Source organism: Pogona vitticeps, chromosome 5, assembly GCF_051106095.1.
Source record: "Pogona vitticeps strain Pit_001003342236 chromosome 5, PviZW2.1, whole genome shotgun sequence".
Lineage (NCBI taxonomy): Eukaryota > Metazoa > Chordata > Lepidosauria > Squamata > Agamidae > Pogona > Pogona vitticeps.
The window spans coordinates 35,277,498-35,299,849 of NC_135787.1; the positions used below are offsets into that span (position 1 = coordinate 35,277,498).

At 39.5% G+C, this 22,352-nt stretch overlaps 1 long non-coding RNA gene across 1 annotated transcript; it reads left to right on the forward strand.

The window, feature by feature from the left end:
- The first annotated feature begins 515 nt into the window (after window positions 1-515).
- Window positions 516-8,177, forward strand: LOC144583240 (uncharacterized). Its single transcript, XR_013536936.1, has 2 exons — window positions 516-571; window positions 706-8,177. It is a non-coding gene; the product is annotated as an uncharacterized LOC144583240 (long non-coding RNA).
- Window positions 8,178-22,352: the final 14,175 nt, after the last annotated feature.

A 22,352-nucleotide genomic window follows, 5' to 3' on the forward strand; every position in this document is an offset into this window, starting at 1 on the left:
AGTCCAAACGGACCCTTCTAACCAATTAATGTGCTAGTCCCTGGCCCGAGTTCTCCCAGTCCTGAAGACAGTGGGAAACTCTGCTGGCCCAAATTTGACCACCCCGGACCTTGAACCACTCTCTCCATGTTCACTGTTGGTCTGGGAGTGTCCTCAGTGCATCTTTCTCCCCAAACACTGTAATAGCATGATCCACAGTGCTGGGAGTTCAGATGAGCTATAATTACCTACTATTGCTATGGGACTCCCCAAAATACCTGTTTAATCTGCTCTAACCACCAGTGTGACCGAATTTCCACCTCCAAATTGCCAGCACACCTCTTCCAGTGTGAGATAGGCAAAATATTGCCACTTCCAAGGGCCAATCAGGAGACGGGTCAAAAATTCCTATCCGACTTCAAAGGCGACCAGGTAAACTCACACTAGAATATAGGGTGGGTGGGATGCCAACGAGAAAGAGGAAGTGAAGAGGGGGGAACAGCCCCTTATATAGTCTATTGTTCCCCCCTTTTCCACAGCTAATCACGCGAGACTGAGCAGAGGTCTTACATCCTCCGGGAAGACAGCAAAGGTAAGCCACGCGGCTGAAGCCTCAGCTCTGCAGCAGCTTAATCAAGGGAAGAAAACAGCAGAAGAAAAAGATAGAAATACCATCTTTTACTTATTTATTTAAAATAATTTTACCCCTCCTTTCTCCTTAAACAGGGCTCAAGGTCGCTTACATCAATTGAAAGACAACTGTTAAAGACAAAAACAATGAGTATACAAAGATAATTCTATGTATAGCTCTATGTATTCTTCCATGTATTCTGTTTGGTTTTTAAAAATGTCCATAGGCCTTCTACCGTCAGTAAGCCTCTCAAAACTAAGTTGATTGTTCTCATTAGAGACGAAAAGAGTTTGTCATTCACCATGGAAAACCCTTGTAATTTAAAATACAATTTCGAGAACACTGACCAGACTAGATAAAACATAGCATAATGTATAACTGAACTTATTCTTACAAACCAAAGTTATCAATGTACATACCAAAAGTGTATTAAACAATAGCACTCCTATTTGCTTGGAATCCAAGAGAGCTACTTACAAGCCAGCTCAAAATTCCATCTTTTATTTCCTTCTCAAACCATTTTAATCAATCCATTCTTCCTTTTGTCAAGCAAGTATTGGTTTGAAAAACAAAACAAAACACCACAAGTTCAATTTGGATATTATAACCTGAAACCATGTTGAGCTTTAAACATAGTGTTTATTGGGACGTGTACATATGCTATGCACCGAGCCCCCCCCCCCCGGAAATTACTCAAACCTTCACGTATTCAGTGCAAATGTGCTTGCAGTGCTGCCGATCAAATAAATATTATAAGTATGTAGGCATCTGCACAGGACTTCATGCTGAATATGAAACATTCTGAATTATGTGTATGGGGGACATTGGTTGCATGATTTCTGCATGGACTCCCATGTCCACCACACTATCATCACCAGACCCATGATCCTTAAAAGACTATTCTAATTGCTTTCTCTCAGGCTGCAACAACATCAGCAAAAAAATGTGGGAAATCCTATGGGACTGGTATAGACAGATTCACATTTTTCCCCTGTTGAAGACATCACATAAAAGTAAATGTGAACAATCCTAGAGTTCCCTTCCCATCTGTAGTTTTTGCCTCTGGTGCTGGTGCTTCTACCTTTTTTTTAACAATTGGATTCATTCACATTGGTTCTGGTGGTGTGATTCCTTAAACCTATGCAGAAAAATGTAACAGTGGAGGTAGGCAGGACAAAAATCCAGCTCTGGATCTTTGCCATTTTTTTTTCCAAACACCCTGGTGCCAGCACCTCAACCTTGAGCATTGATCTGCTCCTTTCCTGTGCTGCTGCCAACCTCTGGCCCTTTTCCATTCAAATTTCTCTTACTCTCACTTTAGCACTGGTAGGATTGCTGTATTTTATGGAGTAGCAGTACACAGAAGCCTGTTTCAAATCATTTTGATTTACCTGGACACTCTGCACAAAATCTGAACGTTGCCATTCTGTAGAAGAAAAGTTACAGGACAAACATCTAGAGACAACTATGATTATATATATGGTTGAACACCCATCTCTATGGACTCAATGTAAGTCAAGGGTCCTGGAGCCATTATAAAATTTAAAATATTGTACAGTATTGTGTCTGCTTTAATTCCCAGCTATATTTCCTTGCTAACTAACCTGTGCCTCCTCACATACCCCATAAATGACTAGCAATGTTCCCAATAAGGTGTATGCACACAAACACACACACACACACACACACACACAGAGTGCCATTGGTACCACGCAGCACCAACCCAGTGTCAATGTCTGTTTATTCCCAGTTTTTGGAAGAAACCACACACACCCGTGTGCAGACAGGTAAGGTCCCATGCTATGGGGATGAAAATTAGAGGGAAATTTGGTGATTAGAGATACTCATCACCACATTGCTCCTGTATGTTACCTATATCCTGGGATTAATTTAGCCACCCATCATTGTTCTAGTTAAAAGAAAAATGCTTCCCTGGAGAGAAACTCAATATCAAGAAGGGACTTAAAGTTCATTGCCAGGTGTGAAATGCTACACTATCAACAATTTGTGCCCAGGAAACAGTCTCTTTTTTTTGAGGCCATGTATAACTGTATAAATAATTGTCATGTAGCCCCACTGTTATATCTGAGAAAGCGAGCTTCTCCATGAAATTTACGTTAAGATATAGCAGTTAGTTGTTAAGGTGCCACAATGTTTTGGCCTTCTTTTTTTTTCTTTTATTTTTGCCTGATATACTAACATAGACCAACATGGCTACCTCTTCTAATTTTCATCTCACTTTGTAGTCCACACCCTCCATCAGCTGACATCTGCTGCCCTTTCTTACTGAAGGGATCATACCAGGAAAACCCACACCATTCCATTGGAAATACACCAAAGTCACTCCAGAACTCCACAGAAGACACATTGTTCCCTAGACCAGCCATTCTCAAATTTTTATTGATCTTTTATGGTCAGGTTCCAGGGGGCCCTGACAAACAAGGTGTGTCATTCACCCTCATGCCCCTTGCTTGACTGTCAAGACTCAGGGCACTCGAAGGCAAACAATCCCCTCTTTTCACAACTGCCACCAGGTGATCACTAGATCACCATTACTTCATGAAGATGAAGATTCAGTTCCACACTTTAAAGTCTTTTAAATATAACTTTTGTTTATTGATTACAGAAATTGATAGTGATTCATGAATATCTTCTATAGGTAAATTTATTATTAACAACAATCTTCTATTTGATAATACACTCCTAACTAATCACCTTTCAGATTTCCCCAAACTCCACACTCTATCTCCTTCTCTACCCTCTTATGCTACTCATACTCTCTCTCTCAGGCTCTGCTTCTTATCACATCTCTCTCTGCTCCGCCTCTCAGCAACATGAATATGCATGAACAATTAACATAACAAACATGAACCATTGACATAATAAAGGATACAACACAAGTAGAAACCTGTCACATTTGCCAGTCTGTAGCCCCTTTAAATGTGCCAGGGGCCCCCAAGAGGCCATATGGCCCTCGTTGTGAATAACTGCCCTAGACGATGCTGCCCTGTTCAGAAGACAAGAGAAGAGATAGTTGAAGAGCATGACAAGGACTAAATCCAGCAATAGATCTGCCTGGAACATATCTACTATACCTGGATTGTAAATTAGTTGGGCTGAATGAGTTCTGTTTCAATAGTTATGTTCTAAAGAGACATAAGAAAGAATTTAGTCCTAAAATCTCTCTGCAGAGGCTGATGTTGACATGAAGTTTGTGAACACAAATGTCCTTGGCTTCAATTTCTCAACAGCCAAAAAGAGCAGAGGAAAAAAAAAAAACAGAAGCCACCATCAACAGGCTTTTGAGAGAGGTGTGTATGTGTATTTCTCTGTCATGTCAGAACTCATGTATATCAACCCTAATGGGGCTTTTAAGGCAAGTGAGATGTTTATGAATGGTTCTCCCAGTTGGAACCCCTCCCCTGAGTTTCTATGGTCTAGTGAGGAGTCAAGCCCAGCTCTTCCAAGTCCTAATCCATAATTCTGTAATTTTATCCAACACTCCACAGTAGATGAGAGAAGTAAGCTTTTCTTATTGGAAAGTAATCTAGCTGGGAAAATGGGAGAATCAAACTATGCCTTCTCAGTTCTGTGAGTCAGCAAACATAAAATAAAACTTCAGGTTCAGTTGCTGTAGTTACAATATGGCACCTGCAATGATGAGAACATAAGGTCAGTCTTGGTAGAAGTATACTAAAATAACAATCAGTTTGTGTTCTAGAAATCTCATGGATGGATAGGTAAAGAGAAGGGAGGATTACCTTCTGTAACTGGAAAGTGGACTCCGATATGGTCTTGTTTTACCAAACATTGCTTCTCACCAACTCTAACAGGCTGATATATTTCTACCTACACTTGTTCTGTAGAACTATTTTCGGCTAATACATGTCCCTGAATTTGCAACAGGGAACATGCAAACTGCTGAAGTAGTGATGCAAAGTTTTATAATGAATACAAATGGAATATATGTGAAATTGTATACCGCAATGGAGAAATGTAATTGTGTGATTCTAAAATGGAGACATCATAGGAAATTGTTTCCTGCTGGTTATGAGGTAAAGGGCAGTTAGAAATTGTTGGATAATTGTATGGTTCCAGAATAGAGATAAACTTTGTAAGATCCCAACCAATAGTTCTGAAGACCTTTTAGAAAATGCAGTATAATTCTTGTTTAAGAGCTATTTCCAAAATCACATGCCAATTTCCTCTGCAACAAGTAAACTGAGATATAGCAACAGATCTGAAAAACTTCAAAAGGCAGACAGATAAACGTGCAAATATACTAATTTCTAGATAGACTGCCAAACTAAATTTACTTACATACCATCCATAATATACCCGTCTAAGTGCATTTTAAATAAACAGAAAGGTACCTTGCAATAAAGCACTTGCTTAAATGTTTTAGGCAGCTCTCTGCCCTACCAGAAAGGGTGAAGCTGAGCAGCCTAACAATTCGTTTCACAGCCTAGGTCTCATACATGATAGAAGCTACTGGAATTAGAGCAAGGAGGAGGGGCTGGTAACTCAAATGCAAAAGAAAATTGAAGGAGCTCAGTTTTCCAGCAGAAACTCTGAGGAAAAAAAAAGGACAGTTCACACAGATCATAGGACTGACTTAGTGGGACTTAGTGGGAAAAGGTAAGCCAAGAGAATAACGGATATTTACCTCTAGAAGCAAGGAATGTAACACTTAAATGTCCATAACAGATTGTAAAATGATGGATGAGGCCGGTTCTCATTTTGGCTTATTTCTCATTCACTAGAGGTAGTTGTGGAATAGAAGCAAGAAGCTGTATCAAACTGTTAAAGTAAATGCCAAACTCACAATCACAATCTAGGAACACTATGAGAACCCAAGGGAGGAAATTGTTTGTTCAGGCAAAATTCCAGCTCATGGGAGTTTTACTCTTTGGCGGGCCCAATGGCCAACCAGGGTAGGCAGGTTAGTGAACAGCCTGAGAATATTGCAGCTCCCTAGAATATGATTCAAAATCAAACCACAGCTTTGGGGGTTCACCCTATGGACAGCCACACACTGAGCTGAAAGATGCTCTGCATTTTAGCTCCTGCATTTTCAAAATTTAATCTAGTTCTCTCATACTTTACAAACAAACAAACAAACCCAGCATCCAAATACAAAGAAAACAATCCACTGGCCTCAGAAACTTTACTAAATAAGTAGTATTTTTAACTCATCATTAGAGAAACAGCATGGGGCACGTTCACCCCACTATATTACATTTTTTTAAAAAATACAAAACACACACAAACATACACTAATGGTGAAAGGCAATATATTTGTCAAGACAATTTTGTCCTTGCTATTTTTAAAAATTGCCTTGCACGAATATATAAAGTCCGTTAATGGAAAGTGACTGAAACTTTGAGATCATCCTCAATACTAAGGAGACAATGATAGACAAAGACCATTAAGTTGTGCAGAATGCAGTATTTTCATGTACCAAATAACAGACAGAAAACAAAACCAAGCAAAAGGAGGAGAAAATGAGACCCTGGTGACTTTTTTTTTTTTAGGATAAGCTGGGAAATTTCGTTAATGTAGGGGGAGGTCTGAGTGAGGTGTTTCAACATGGTGAGAGTTGGAACATTGCTGAGAAAGTGACATTTTATGAGTGTTTATCTTATTTTTCTTTGTAGAAACAGCAAAATGTAACACTAGGATCTTAGAATGTTCCACCATGATGTGTGTTTGTGTGTTAGGGTGAGGTGGGGTCAAGATATGTTTGTTGACTTTCATTCTAATTAGCTAGAACCAGTTTCTGTTGGCTGGGCAGAAGGACTCAGTCTTACGGATTGTGGCCCATGTGACTTAAAACCCAATTTTCATACGAGTTGGTGTAGGTCTGTACTGAAAATTGTTTGATTGTTATTGGGCTTTTTAAAAATTAAATAATAAACCAGCATTCCAGTTACTCAGAAGAGGAAGATAGTCATTTTTTAATCTCCAGAAATTATAACAGAAAATCTTACTCTGAATATTTAATGAACAATAAAAGCAAATATTTAAAGCACAGATTTAATTTAGCCAGTATCCTCTAAGGCAGTAGTTCCTAGCCTTGGGTCCCCCAAAGTTCTTGAACTACAACTCCCAAAAGCCTTCACCGTTAGCAGTCCTGGTCAGGATTTCTGGGAGTTTTAGTCCCAGAACATCTGGGGACCCAAGGTTGGGAACCACTGCTCTAGGATAATATGTCAGACAGATTAACCTTTGTGAAATACAATTGCATCTCTAGGAAATAATTAAATGGAAGGTAAGGCTATTGTGGTAAAATAAGTTCTTGAATAGCAACGGAATCTATCCATACTTCATGCGACAATGAACTCAGGATAGTCTTTTAAGAGACATGTGTTGCTTTTTAGACCTTGTGATGAAAACATTACATTCACAACAATAACAAAAACAAATTCCTTTGGAACTTACGTTATAGAAGAGCTGTATACAGCTCGATGAGATGCTCCATGAGTGCTTTGAGAAGATTGTCTTAGCCATGACCTTCTTTGTCATCATACTGAACATGGAAATGTGACTGTTGGAAGAGAATGAGACTGCTGTACTCAGGCAACCACTTTGGATGGGCCAAATCCTCTCCAGTCCGGTCAGGTGTGACCACTGGCTCTGAATTTACAGTAGGCCCCTCTAGCAGGAGGGGGGAAGTTACAGTTTAAATGTTCAATAATGTTGTGGTCATAGTTAAACCGCATCACTTGAGCCTCACCTTTTAATTCTGACAAAGAGAAATCCTGTTTTGTTTTGTTTTGTTTTAACTCTCTTTTACCACCTTTTTAAAACACCTAAAATTCATACTGAGTACATTTGGCATAAAAATGTAGAATAGAAGATCCCCAAATTAACAATGCAGACCTATACGTTTGCCTGAAATAAGGCACAACATGTTCCATGTACGTAAGTTACTGGAATGGTCCTCCTCTTCTGTCTTTTACTGTTGTGTTTTAATTGTGTTTTGAAACTACTTTATATTTTAATTATATTTTCTTTGATTGTATCATTTTAACTTTGTGAGTGATCACATAGACCAGATGTGCAGGATACAAATCAAATAAATAAATACTAAATCAGAAATAAGTGGATATAAAATGACAGCCTTAATAAACAAAACCTAGAATCCATGGGCTTTACTCTGCTGGCTAAAGTATCGTAATTTAATTTGCATATCCTTCCAAAGTAGCACTGAGGTGTAGAGCTGTAGATTAAAAACTGTTTTATCCATTATTTCAACTGCTAAGCTTTTTTAGATGTTCCTACAATGAATCTCTTGCTAATAATGGCAATATGAATGAATACAAGGAGAGACCTAACCACACAGGAAAAATTACATAGAGCCTTTTGTTGAATACCTCTATGTTGACAACCTTTCATTCACTTAATGACACAGTGTAAGTCCAAATATGTAATATATTGCATACTGCTGTTTTATACTCACTTCCCCAGCAATGCACGCTGTTGAGAAGTTTTCCAGCTGTTAAAATGCAAACAGACCCTTAAAAGTATGCATAAATTAGGTTCTAAAAACTGAATCCTCATGTATTGAAGTGGCTGCTCAGCATTATTAATTAAAAGATCCCAATGTCACATGAGATTAAAGTGCTCTAGCAATTAGAATCTGTCTCTGAAGATATAATTTTTGAAGAAATAATATAACCTCTTTTAGTAGGCAACTTTTCCCTCACCTATTAATCTATCTTCGAAAAATCAGCTCTGGTTAGATTTTTGTTATTATTGCATCTGAAAATGTCCGGTCCGCTGCTGAGTTCTTTGGCAGCGTGGAGCTGCCATTGTCCTGTTCCCAGGATAACACGAGATAAGGTAAATGAGATGAGCAAAGGATGGGAGGGGGAGTGTATTTAAGAGGAGGCTCCTCCCTCCTTTGGCCTCTTCCTTTCTGGCTGCAGGAGAAGGAGGTCGGAGGATGGAGCACTGTTCTTGATGAGTAGAACTGCATCAAGTAGAACCACTGGAATATGTTCACTTAAAAATTAGCCCCATTGCACCCTAGCAAGTGATACATGTACACTAAAGCTTCTTAATATGAAGGTGTAACTACCCAAATTAGGTGTTCTTTATCATATGGTGGATCTCTAGGGGAAATGGCTGCAATATCTTCCAAAAGAGAAGCAGCGGTAGACCCATCAAATGTTTTTCAGTGGGGGTGGTTGGGTCATCTGAACTCTTTTACCTCTCTCTCTCTCTCTCTCTCTCTCTCTCTCTCTCTCTCTCTCTCTCTCTCTCTGTCTCTGTCTCTCTCTCTCTTTCTATGCTCTTTGCCATTTAGAACCTTTTGCCTGTCCAGCCCAGAATCATGAGATGAGATGTGATATGTATGAGTTAAACTAGGACCACAACTTTATTAACTTATTAATCCTTTAACTTCCCCTATTACAAGGGGCCTGCCATACTGCAAAACAGCTCTGGAACCAGTGTCAAACCTACTTGAGCAGTCCAGACCTATTCTCAGTGAGTTCCTGCATTGAAAGGGCACTGTCTTATAGCACAGCACCCTCTCGGTCCTCTGTGCCAGAGGCTGCCCTCAAGGCGAGCCTCAGGACCCCCAATGCACAGCGTCCCCTGGAGTCCCACCTCAGCTAAACCTTTTTACTGCAATTCTGAGAGGTGTTTCTAGCATCCTCTTGGTGTTTCCCCTGATATTCCCATGATCTTATCCTGCTTTGCACTACCTGCCATAGCCTAGGAGCTAGACTGTATGCCCCAGGCCCCCACCAAGATAAAAATTTCAGCCCTAAAGCCCTTTTGTAAATCCTGGAGGTACCATTCTAGCCCTGGCTCTGATAAATACACCCCATCATCCCTATATAATTCCAGGCAACCAACTCAAATGTCAAGATGTAAAATCACTGACCCAACTATGGCCCTAATGGCCCTACAAACTTCACAGGTAACTCCTTTCCGGGCTTTGTCGATGCACTTGGGGTCGCATCAGCCCCTCCATATCATACGAGGTATGATCACTGACCACAGTATGTGCACACCAAAAAATCTGCAGATCTGCAATGATGTGCAATATCATCAAAGATGAATTTGTGTAAGCATGCTACACTTGAATGACTTTTAAAAGAAAATTTGCATTCACTCAGTTTCTGCACATAAATAGTAGAATCTTCAAGATCAAATACATTTCACATACTAAATGCATCTTTGTTCTTTCGGTTTTGTGCTTATATATAGGGTAACATAGGGCTGAAATGATAGATTCATGGAAGTTAGACATATTTGCCATACAAGATGACTTTTTTGGCCCAAAAAACATGCCTCCAAGTGGGGGGGTTGTCTTGTATGCCGGGTGCACTTCATTTGGGCCAGGAAGGAGCCGCTGCCGGGGACGAAGGCAGGCAGTCGGTCGGGATGGAGGGAGGGAAGCAGAGCCGGCCATGCCTGAGTGGCCAGAGCCCGCCGCTGGGCTGCCCACTGCCCCGCGCTGCTGAGCCAGCTACGTGCTTGCTTGCCCGCCACCCGCCCACTTCCTCTCTTCCTCCTCCTCCCACTGCCCACCCAGCCTCTTCCCCTCTTCCTTGCCCTCTCGCTGCTTGAGCCAGCTGGCGTGCTTGCACTCGCCTGCCACCCGCCCGCTTCCTCTCCTCCTCCTCCTCCTCCTCCTCCTCCTCCCACCGCCCACCCAGCCTCTTCCCCTCTTCCTCACCCTCTCACTGCTTGAGCCAGCTGGCACGCATGCAGTCGGCCACCACCCACCCGCTTCCCCTCTTCCTCCTCTTCCTCCTCTTCCTTCTCCTCCTCCTGCCGCTGCCCACCCAGCCTCTTCCCCTCTTCCTCGCCCTCCTCCCAGGCAGCCGCCACCGGCACCGCAGCAGAGACGTCCACTCTATATTTTGAGTGGAAATGTTGGGTGGTCGTCTTATACGGCCAGTCGCCTTGTATGGCGGCAAATACGGTAATTTGGATGTTAGTGAAGGAAGGGAAATGCAGTAGGGACATAAATCTGAAAGTATTGTCATGTGAAGGGGGAAACAGTGAATATGAGAAAGCTACACAGAAGTAGTTTTATGAGTCAGAGATTAGTCATCATGAACAGAATGGTTTGGCACTACAAAGAGTCCAGAATCTGCATTATTAGAGGAGACAGCATTCTTCTCAATGTTTTATCAACAATATTGAATAAATAAATACTTTATTTTGTAAACCCATGCCTTAAAAAGACCGCTTTATTTTTGATGGTATAATTTATGTATTATTTTATACAGTTTTATCTCATGAGATGAAATAAACATCCAGAGCAAATATTTTGAGGACATTAAGGGAGGTTATTCTATTTTTAATGGACTCAAATGCCATACAAAATTTAAGAGCATGTATGTACTACCACTATCCAATGCCTGACATATCATTCTACCAGCACAAAGGATATTGCATTTATGGGTACCTATTTCTAGACTGTATGCAAAGGAGGGTGGAACCAAACATTCCTTCTGGATGCATAACTCCCAGAGTACTCAGTGCTTAGGAAGGCCCTGCTGATTAGTCACCTATCCCGTCCTCATTTGCCAACCAGCAGGGTTGATGCTGGCAGTCATAATCTCACTGCTCATCAGGCTTCAAAGAACTATGACTCCCAGGAAACACTGCAATAGCTTTCTTTTTAAAAAATGAAAAACAGATGGCAGACGACAGAGAAGATGGCGGGAACCACATCAATAGAGGTAAATAACTAAAAAGCCCAGGTCAGGTGAGGAGAAGAGATTGAAATCTACAGGTCTGCTGATTTGTCTTTGTGGACTGCAACTCTCAGAATTCTGCCTAAGAAATTCTGAGAGTTGTAGTCCACAAATATGAATGAGTACATCCCTGAGGGGGGAAAAAACAGTGTAGGCTACAGGCCTTCCAGGAGAACATGCCACATATTGTTCTTACTATGAAAAGGCTTTCTCTGTTATAGGCACCCATCACAACACTGCACATTATAATAATATAATTGCCCTAAGAACCAACCCTCTTATTTTATTAAGCAGAAACAATGATACTGCCACCAAAATCAATCAATCAAAGGTACCAAATCCCATTTTACTCACGTTGTGCTTGCTTTGGATTAATTTATTTTGTTGGCACTCTCATTGCTTTTCCTTAATAATGTGAGGGGTTGGTTCTTAGGGCTATGATATTATTATAATGTGCATTTAATAAACATTGGTCAGAGCACTGGTCTTTCCATTCAGATTTTTCAGTCAATAAGCTGTTTTCTAGTTCCCCTTTGAACAAATAGTTTCTTCATGTTGCTTCTTGCAGGACTGCAGGACTTCATGTTGCTTCTTGCATTATTTATAAATAATGCAAAAAGGCACTCTCCAAATTCAAATTCCATCACATCACAGTTTTGCTTGTGGAATTATTTTGTAGGAGATATGTTGTTCTTTAAACCTGAATGTGGAAAAATGCCTTAGATTTATTATTTGAGCCAGGTGACAAAGTGACATTTTTTTTCTTCTTTCTGCCCAGCTCCATATTACTAGAAGTGGCTTCCCTCTCTCCCTTACCCCTCAACATTTCTCTCTCAAGACTATGCAAATAACAGCTAAGAACAATATGGGTACCAATGACTGGCTTGTCACTGGCATCTCCTTCAGATTCAGCAATAATTGTTTTGAGTAGAGTGATACTCGGAACTCAGGGCTTCGTTATGTTTCTAAATCAATGCCCGCTGTAAACAGTCACTAGGCAAGCGAGTCACTAATGACAGGTTTTCAATAAGAACTTCAGAGGTTTTAAGCCTTTAATCCATTCATCAGTGTATTGTATGAGCTTGAAAGTTGTCTTGAAGTGGCATGCTAAAATAGCTGTTATTTACTCTCTGTGAATCGATAATATTCCCAGTAACGTAGGTGCCATATGCAAAACTTCTGTTTACTTTCCACATCTGTGAACAATAAATAATAAATGAAACAGTCTAAAGTAACACATAATGGAGATCAGTCAACTGAGTACAACATTAAATGAGAAGCAGATGTTTTTAGATTTCAGAATGTAGCCAGGATAACACTGTTATAGTATAAAGATACTGTAGGGACAGCTGTTATGTGCACCAGGTGCCAGCTGCAAATACAATGTACCTTTCAGAAAACAATCCATGTGTGCTATAAATCCTGTGTTAATATGTTTCTTCTAGACATCAAAAGACCTTGAGCAATTATTAGAATTTGGGTAGGCGGGGAAGCTCTGCACTTTCAAACAGTATTGATATAGTGCATATGATACAACAAGTAGAGATTTATAGCCAATTGCTGTTTTGAAAATATCCTACTTTCATATTGTGTTCAAAATCCTAAAATATGGAATGATTGCTGCTAACAAGGGAGGGCTACCAAAATAAAAATAGAGGAAATAATGAGGCATACACAGAGATATAAACTGAAACTATGGACTATGTGTTGTATCTGTGCTCTTGATCTAACCTGACCATTATATTGAGGGTTAGAAAAGAATTTTCTGCCAGGCCAGTTTGGCTTGTGATGTTGCCTGGCTCTTTGCTTTGCCTTCCACAGGAGCATACAGAATTGCTTGCTTGCTTGAAATACTGCTATGGAGCTTTTTATAGAGCTATAGTGCTGTATTGTAATTGCTTTCAGTAATTGTTTCCTTCCACCCAGGAGCCTCTAGTGCTATAGCAATAGAAGCTTCTGGGTGGAAGAAAGCAATTATATGGCACACAAGTGCCTTGTTTACATTTGAGTTATTGGTCCTGGGATACTCCTGGCATGATAATACAAGATGTTTGGTGATTTATATGGTGTAAAAAGGGGAAGAAGCTTAAATGAAGAGAAACAAAGAAGTGTGTTAAAAGAGTCTGGGGAGGGGGAGAGAGAAAGCAACAGTTTGGGGTGGAACTTAGTGCCAAAGGTAGGAGAAAATTTCAGGGAGCAGCTAGGTAGGCATCCTTCAGTCTCAAGAGACTATGGCAATGTGCTCTGAATAGATGTCTTGGAACAGCATCTAGTGTGGCTAAGGAGGCCAATTTGAGAGTGATAATCTCTTCCACACTGACAACAAATACAAACTGTCCCCTGTCCAGCTCCCCAGTTTTGCTGGTTTGGGGATTGCCTCTTTTTGGGATTGCATCTCTTTCTGAGAAGGCCTACAAAATACCAGAGACATCACCTTGCCGACAAAATTCCGAATAGAAAAAACTATGGTTTTTCTTGTAGTGATGTACGGAAGTGAGAGCTGGACCATAAAGAAGGATGACCACCGAAGAATTGATGCTTTTGAATTGTGGTGCTGGATGAGACTCTTAAGAGTCCCCTGGAATGCAAGGAGAAGTAACCTATCCATTCTAAAGGAAATCAACCCTGAGTGCTCACTGGAAGGATAGATCCTGAAGCTGAGGCTCCAATACTTTGGCCATCTCATGAGAAGAGAAGACTCCCTGGAAAAGACCCTGATGTTAGGAAAGTGTGAAGGCAAGAGAAGAAGGGGACAGCAGAGGACGAGATGGCTGGGCAATGTCATTGAAGTTACCAACATGAATTTGACCCAACTCCGGGAGGCAGTGGAAGACATGAGGGCCTGGCGTGCTCTGGTCCATGGGGTCACAAAGAGTCAGACACAACTAAATGACTAAAAAAACAAAATGTCAGTTATACTCATGAGGCTTAATGAATTACTACCAGCACTCTCTGTAACATCAATAATGACCAAACTAGAGGTCCAATAATGAAATACAATAAATAAGACAGGAGGACCTGGCGTGCTCTGGCCTGGCGTGCTCTGGCCTGGCGTGCTCTGGTCCATGGGGTCACGAAGAGTCAGACACAACTAAACAACACCAATGAAATACAATGAATTACTTTCTTCTGTATATTTTCAAGTTTTTCTCCTACATAGATTTTACTACATATCATTCTGCTGCATATCACCACATAAGCACCCATGAAGTACAGTATGGTTCAGAGTATACAATATGTGGGAGAGATATCATTGGAAATGACCAAAGAACATATCTTATCTGTCCACAATGACAATATGTTTCTTTGGCTGTATTTCTGTTTTACCACACTATAAGACTGGAGAAGCATAGAAAAATAGATGTCTTCAACTCTTCCTGAGGCAGAAGGAGGGGGGGGAAAGGTAAGTTTAGCTCCCTTCTTTCCATTGTACGGATCGTAAGAGGAACAACAGAAATATCTTCTCTGGTAATTTTGATAGTGAGGCTCTTTTCTCATAGACAGACTCATATGTATCTGTTATTCGGTGTTGTATTTTGTTGCAGTTATATCTCAGTTTTCCCTCTTCATCTAAAAGGCTTGGTTTGGTGTCAATCATTGCAGCCCAATAAATAAAAGTTGAACATTTCACCCTGGCTGGGGTGGACATTAAATAGCAAACAATAACATTTTGTGTTCTAGATGATAAATATGTGTAAGCTTATGTGTTCATATGCATATTCTGGAAATATGAACTTCAATGTTGTTTCTTTTATGAATGAAAATTTGGTGTAAAAAACTAGTTTACAAGAGCACTAAGGTAGCAAAATAGTATAGAGATGAATACCTGACAGCTATAGTTTCCCCAAAGCTTCATTTGCTTTATTGTTATTATGGGTGATTTACTGTTCCTGTGAGAAGCTGCATAAAAGCACAGTATAAGACTACCTTAAAACACACACGTTTGTACAATGAACTTCTATTTTACAACGTTATACATTTACCTGTTGACTTTGAAAGAGTTTTGAACCACTATGTTGAGCCTGCAAAGGACTAATCGCTAGACCATGGAAGAAATGGGTGCATCTTGGAACTGTACCCACCACCTCAGGTCTCAAAAGAACTAGCTTTTCTTCGGATGCAGCCAAAGAATAGGCTGACTCAGACTCTGTTGACTGAGCAGATAAAAGCCAGAACAGAACAGAATGGGCCAGAACAGAGACTTCTTAATAAAAATTGCTGTCAAAAATTGTGGAATGTGATGGACAAACTTCAGAACAAGATTTTAGACTTCAAACAGAATGAATATTACTCTTTTGCTGATCTTTGTCACACAGGCACCCCAATCTGAAAGAACAGAACACAGAGGCCTGGAACATCAACTTCCAAGTACAATAACCCAACTAAAATCACCACAGATATGTGACTAGATGAGACTGATGCAACTAGCCACAAAATGCAGCTGGGAACAACATTCCAGTAAAAACAGCCCAGAACAGTGACTTCCAAGTTGAACAATCTGGCATAATTCACCGATCTCATTGCCCCCGAGGAGTAACAGAAAAGAGGCATGGAGAATGATGGAATGATCAGGTCTACATGGATACCAGGAACAAGGGGGGAAAGCAGATGAGGTGGTGGGCAGCAGTAGTGGCAGAGAAGAATGGAATGATCAGGAACCAGCAGCCTGGAGTGAAAGGAACGGAGAGAAAGAAGATAACAAAGTGATTAGGGAGACAAATGAAAATGTGCATAGAAGAGAGAGAAAGAGAAAGAGAGAGAAAGCATAAACAGAAAGAAAAGTATTCCTCACAGGCAAAGCAACTGCATCCACATGGAATACCTCTACCCAGAGTCCCGGGCACAGAGACAATTCCAGACAAACACACAGAGTAAGTATCTGAAAGAGAGGTAGGGATGGGACATTCCATACACAAACACTGTGGGGTGTAATGCTTCTCCATGGAATGTGTTTCCTTTGAGCTCTCTGCACTAAATTGTAGATCCTTGGGGCTTTGCTCTTGTGTTGCAGTATGCAAGAATATTCCAGATAAACCTTTGAAGGTTTGGGACCATTTTTGTGGGAAGTCCAATTGTGTCCTCCCAGTTGATTGCAGAAGTAGACAGTTGAGTTTCCTTTCACTTCCACAATCGGATATGTTGTGGCTTCATTAAGCATATTGATCTAATTTTCACATTTTTGAGTTCCATATGGTTGCTACGGAGATGCCCTTTTCATTTTCAAGAGGTCTTGATTATTTACCACCCCAGGAATGCAGACACAATATTCATCCTTTTTAATCAGCATAAACATTATCTTTAGAGTATGTTTTCATGCTTGTGCTATTCTTCTACATCATAATGCCACATCACAACAAACAACTCTTGCAAATCCTTCAGCTCACCTTTTGTAACCTCTCGTTATATTTCCAGGAGAGGAGGGCAATCTCCAGCTTTGCATTTCTCAACTCCTTCTCATTCCTAATTACAAAAACCATCATCTTTATAGAAGAATGCTGTGAAATGATTAAGATATAGAATGTTATTCATTTTCCTCTAAACAACTTGCAATTAGACCAGGCTGACATGAGAATAAGAACAAATAAGGAAAATACCTCTAGCAAAAAGTGATGTGGATAAACTAATGAGAGCACAGGATTCTAAGAGGTAACAATAAATTAGTTAAGCATTTTCTACAGAGCCATAGACATAATCACACTTTCTGGCAGGCACTTGTACAGCATCAGATCATGGGACTTGAGACAGACAGCCATAACAATTCAATAAATTCCACCTTGTTTTAAAAGGACCTTGACATTTGTGCCAGGCTTTCTTTCATGCTTAACAAATATTCATTTTTATAAGCATTTGTTAAGGGGCCAGTTTAGACTAACTATAGCAAGTGTGTGAATATTGTTTTTCTGTTGCACCCTTCCACTATTCCTTCCTTCTACTCCAGGTATAATGGATGAATCACATGGAAAGCTTAGGGGCATATGCCTTACACATTTCTGGTTTGGATAGCCCAATTATATGTACACTTGGAGTCCATTTGCAAGAGATCAGTATCTCTGTAGCACGAGCTAAATCTTAAAAGTTTTAAAAATACTTGCAAATTGTCTCATCCTATTTGAAACTCTTTCTCTTGATACATTGAGAACAGAAAGAAAGAAAGAAAGAAAGAAAGAAAGAAAGAAAGAAAGAAAGAAAGAAAGAAAGAAAGAAAGAAAGAAAGAAAGAAAGAAAGAAAGAAAGAAAGAAAGAAAGAAGTCTAAGGCCTTTTTTTTCATCAGCATTTCAGTGGAAAATGCAAGGGTTACTTATCAAGTGTCCTTAACATGGAAAATCATGTAAATATTTCCCCTCTGTAGCAGACTCTCTGATGTGTGACCAGTTGCATGACTGATCTCACTACCAGTATGAGAATGGCCACTTGACAAGGAGTAGTCACTTGAAGAGTACAGTATGGGAAATTCTTATATGTGTAGAAGAAAACTATGTTTTTTGTACAACAATAAAATATGTTTTTCGAAAATGCAAGGTTCATGAGCAAGATGTCACATATGCTTTTGGGCGGGCTGGGGAACCAAGGTTCTGTAATGTAAAAATGCACAAAACATCTCTTGATTCTTGCTGCTATAGATAAGTCTTTTGGAGATTTTTTGCTCCCACGCACATGACTGCAATAAGTTAAGATTTGCAACCATACTAGTTGTAGTTTTAAAAACATCTGAGAGGTAAAACGTGACCCAAAACATCTCAAGCTGATTAATATGATGGCATAGAATTTTGCAGGGCTGAATAGGTCTTAGGGTTGGGTCTTCTTGTCAATACTACCCTGGTTATGAAATGCATCTCTCTTGTAAGCATTAGGGAAGCATCAATGTGGACCCCATTTTGACATCAAATGGATCTTGGTTCTTCACTTACTCTTTTGGAACCCAGTGATCATGGCTTGCTTTGGGCTAGAGATGAGCACGAATCAGAAAAATGGCAATTCATTTTTATTTGCAATTTGTTAAGGTTGACAAGTCATGAATCACAAATTTATGTTTTTTTCTGACAAATCAATTAATCAATTCATCAACTCATTTTTGCTGTTTTATAGTCCAATGAATCGCCAAATCAAAAATTGCTAAAAATTCATTGATTTGTATTCATCAGGAGCATCAATTCAGACAAAGATGAATTGACAAATTAACTATTTTTGATTGTTTTTGCAATTCTTTTTTAAAAATTTGTACCCATCTCTAGTTTGGGCCTATTAGATTATGAGTTTTGGGTTTTTTGCTTCTGTTTCTCACTCTGATTTTATTGAACTTTTAGTTTGTTTGAACTGGTTTAGTTAGGTTGTGTGTGTGTGTGTGTGTGTGTGTGTGTGTCTGTGTGTGTTGGTGTGTGTTGGTACGGAGAAGGATAGAATAATGGAATTGGAAGGGGCCCATAAAATCACAAAGTCCAACCCCCTCCTCAATGCAGAAATTCAAATCAAAAGATAATTTGACGAATGATTGTCTAACTTTCTCATGGAGCACTCTGGCACTATTCTCATTCTGTTCCAATATATATGATACATTTTATATATTTTGTAAAACGGTTGTACCTTGGGATATTTGAAAACAGAGTGAAATACAAATACTTTAAACAAATAAGCAGGGGATCATCAAAGAACCTGAAACAGATATTTTTGAGGAGCACAAAAGGCTAAAGGAGGCCAATAAGTATTGGCAGGTGTCCTCAGTGTGTGTGGTTGAGATTTTTGGAACCAGTCCAATATTATTAGAAAGGAAGAACAATGCGGGATTCAGAAAGCCTAGCAGCCCTTTAGTCAGATATTGAGACTTGAGAAGCACTTGTTAATTTCTCTGTGTTGTGCTTGCAGTCCCAGAGAGGAACAGGGAGGGGGAGAGAAAGGACTTTATCATAACCCTTCAGCTGCTGAATGGCCTTTTTAACCAGACCCAGAGACATGAAAACAAGTAGGCAAAAAACCCTGAAAAGTAGGAAATTCACAGTCATTTTCTACTTAGGCATTTTTCCCCCAAAGGGTTTTCTTCTCTGCTGTGAAACCCTACAATTAACATTTTAGAGACTTTTTATAAAGCTCTTGATCGTGACAGATGAAATAATGTAACATTTTCCCAACTGTTTTCTGGCTGTCATCTCACTGTTAGCAATTTGCATTAATGATTTTGAATTATACCTTGCACAACTATACTCATGTAAGAACTGCAGTGACATTGAAATATTCCAAATTTTAGCAAGTTTATGAAATCATTAATTAGAACTCCTTGTTAATCAATAGACGAACTGGTTTTCCTTCTGTGATGCCATTGCTTTTAATTTTGCATTTGACAAGGAGCGCTATTGTTGCCACCTGCCTACCCTACCAAGTATGTCAGCAAGCTGTATGTCTGAAATGTAGCAATTGCCTGGGAATTTAAAGAAATCATAATGCCCTATAACTCAAATCAAGGAGCTTACCAATGAACCTCCACATGCAAGTTTTAAAATATAATTTCATTTCCACCTAGTCTTAACAGACTATTTCAATCCCTTGGGTGATAAGGGACATGGACCAGCTTCTAGGAGGTGGCTGGAGTCTATGCTTTGTAAGCATACACTAAACTGCTATATATCCAGTATAATGTACTTTCAGGTATCTTTTATGAAAAGAATGTAAAATGAATATGAGATTACCTTATAAGCTATCTTATTATTTTATTTAATTACACTTACATAGACTCTAGCAAATTGTAGATAGACAGACAGATTAAATTCTGTTTACCCATGGCCACAATTAAAGAAGGCTTCAGGATGGATAGATGGGGCTTACATGTGGGAAAAGAGAGCAGCAAGCCCTAATGCCCCTCATTACTCTCTTCAGGCAAATAGCAATAGTCTGAATGCGGCCACACTTTCTATGTGTTCAGACTTTGTGTACTGACTTTCCATGTGGTTGGAATCTCCAGTTTCCCAGGGATCCCAGTATTGTGGAATGCCTCTATTGGACTATTGTTCTACAAGTGATATTGGTTTATAGAAACACGTGTCATCAGGCCAACTCCCACTAACCACAATGTGCATCCTGGCACCTCATCAATTAGCAGCAATTATCTGTGGTAGGTTACACAAACCTTATGTAAACAGCAACAGGACTCTGGCCATTGTTTCCTCACATTCCAGGGCAACTGGTACTCCCAAGTGCATTTATGGGCATATAAATTTATGGATGGAGGCTAGAATGATCCTTCGGTTCAAATTTGTCTCCCCCTGCCTTCACAAAGATATATTTGTTTGGTAGACAGAAAATCTGGTCTAGCACAAGCAGGAGACTAAAATCTAGGCGGCAATTAAAAGATGGTTTGGATCATAACTTACCTGCAATTTTTTAATTGTGGAAGTTCATTGTAGCCATATCTGGATTTATTATTTTGTAAAATATTTTCCCTGTATTCCGATACTTTTCCGGACATAGCCTTATGCTCCCTAGAAGGGAATGGGCCCCACCCCTATCACAGTAGATGGCCTAGATACCCTATGGATAAAAGTAGGACTTATTTCCATGTAGAGAAGTTTGGTCTGAAAATTAAATAAAGAGATTTTGTCCTCTATTCTAAATTCAAGGTAGATAAAACATTCATCTGAATTAAACAACTGATTTTCAGCCACACTAAAATTTAAAGCAAAAACGTTAAGCAGCATAAGTTAACTTCATTTCAAATGAACCTAAAAGTTTGTTGTGTTAATTTTTCCTGACAGCTAGATTACGGCAATGAACTTGGCTTGGTTTGACAATTAACAGTAATGCAGTGGCCTAAGTTTGTTCTCTAAAAGGTGATGCTGTCATGATGAAGTAGCTGATGGATGTATTCTTTACCCTTTCTCCATTTAATAGTTAAAACTCTGCAATTCGAGAAGGCTGAAGAAATTAATTAATTGGATTGGAACTTTACTCTCTCTCATTCTCTTTTGTTCTAATTAAGTATTTTCCCAAGTCTTTCTGGTTTAACTTAAGCATTCTAACAATGACAGCTACCCTTCTTAATTTCAGTTGCCTTGTTCTACTTTACAAGTAGCTAATTCTACTCTTCCATTTTAATTTTGCTCGTGCTGTTTGGGCTCTTTCATGGAAGAAATATACAGAACTTTAACTTGCCTTTTGTTATATCATAAACATGGCTGGAAATCTTGTTCATGGATTTAATCTAATTAGCAACAGTGTACTCAAAGAACTGACATACGGGGGCATTCATGTGACATCTCTGTGCCAAGTAAGAACATAAAGCCAGCCATCTCTGCTCTTGGGATATTAAGAATAAGCATCTTTTTTTTGTTTCCTGAGCACCTGCCAAATTTCAGTTACATTTAGAACACAATCAAGCATGGCTCTTAAGTGCTTGCACAAAGAAAGTCATCTCAATAGTCTCCTTAACCTAAGGGATCACATTATATGGTTCAAGTTGCATGCAGGCTTTCCTGAACTTTCATAAAGGTAGCAAAGAAGCAAGTGAAGCTGGCAACCATAAGTTTTGTCAATTTAAGCCTTGGTGTAAGAGCCTAGTTGAAAAAAATCTCCACAATTTATTTGTAACTGTAAAGCAGAACATGTTTGATCCTATCTTCATGGTACCATCTTAAATGCTACACATCAACACAATAATGGTCTGCATAGCTGGCTAAATATAGTGTCTGAAATTGTATTGTGCTGTTACCCAAAGGGCAAAACTTTTAGAGGTGACTTGCTGCAAGTTAAAAAATATCTGTAGACCTTATCTGTTGCATGCTGAGATGTGTTGCAATAGATAATGTCTACAGAGATTTCTTAATTTATGGCAAGTTACCTCTCAAAGTTACACCATACAACCAAACAGCACTGCCCCTTTATTTGAGAACCTTGCATGAATGCCTCACCATGTAGTCCTGTATTCTCATTCTTACAACTGAATAAGTGGGCTTGTTCCATGAAGGTTCATATTAAAATATAGTAGTTAGTCTTTAAGGTGCCACAACATTTTTTTCTTTTGCTTGTGCTTTG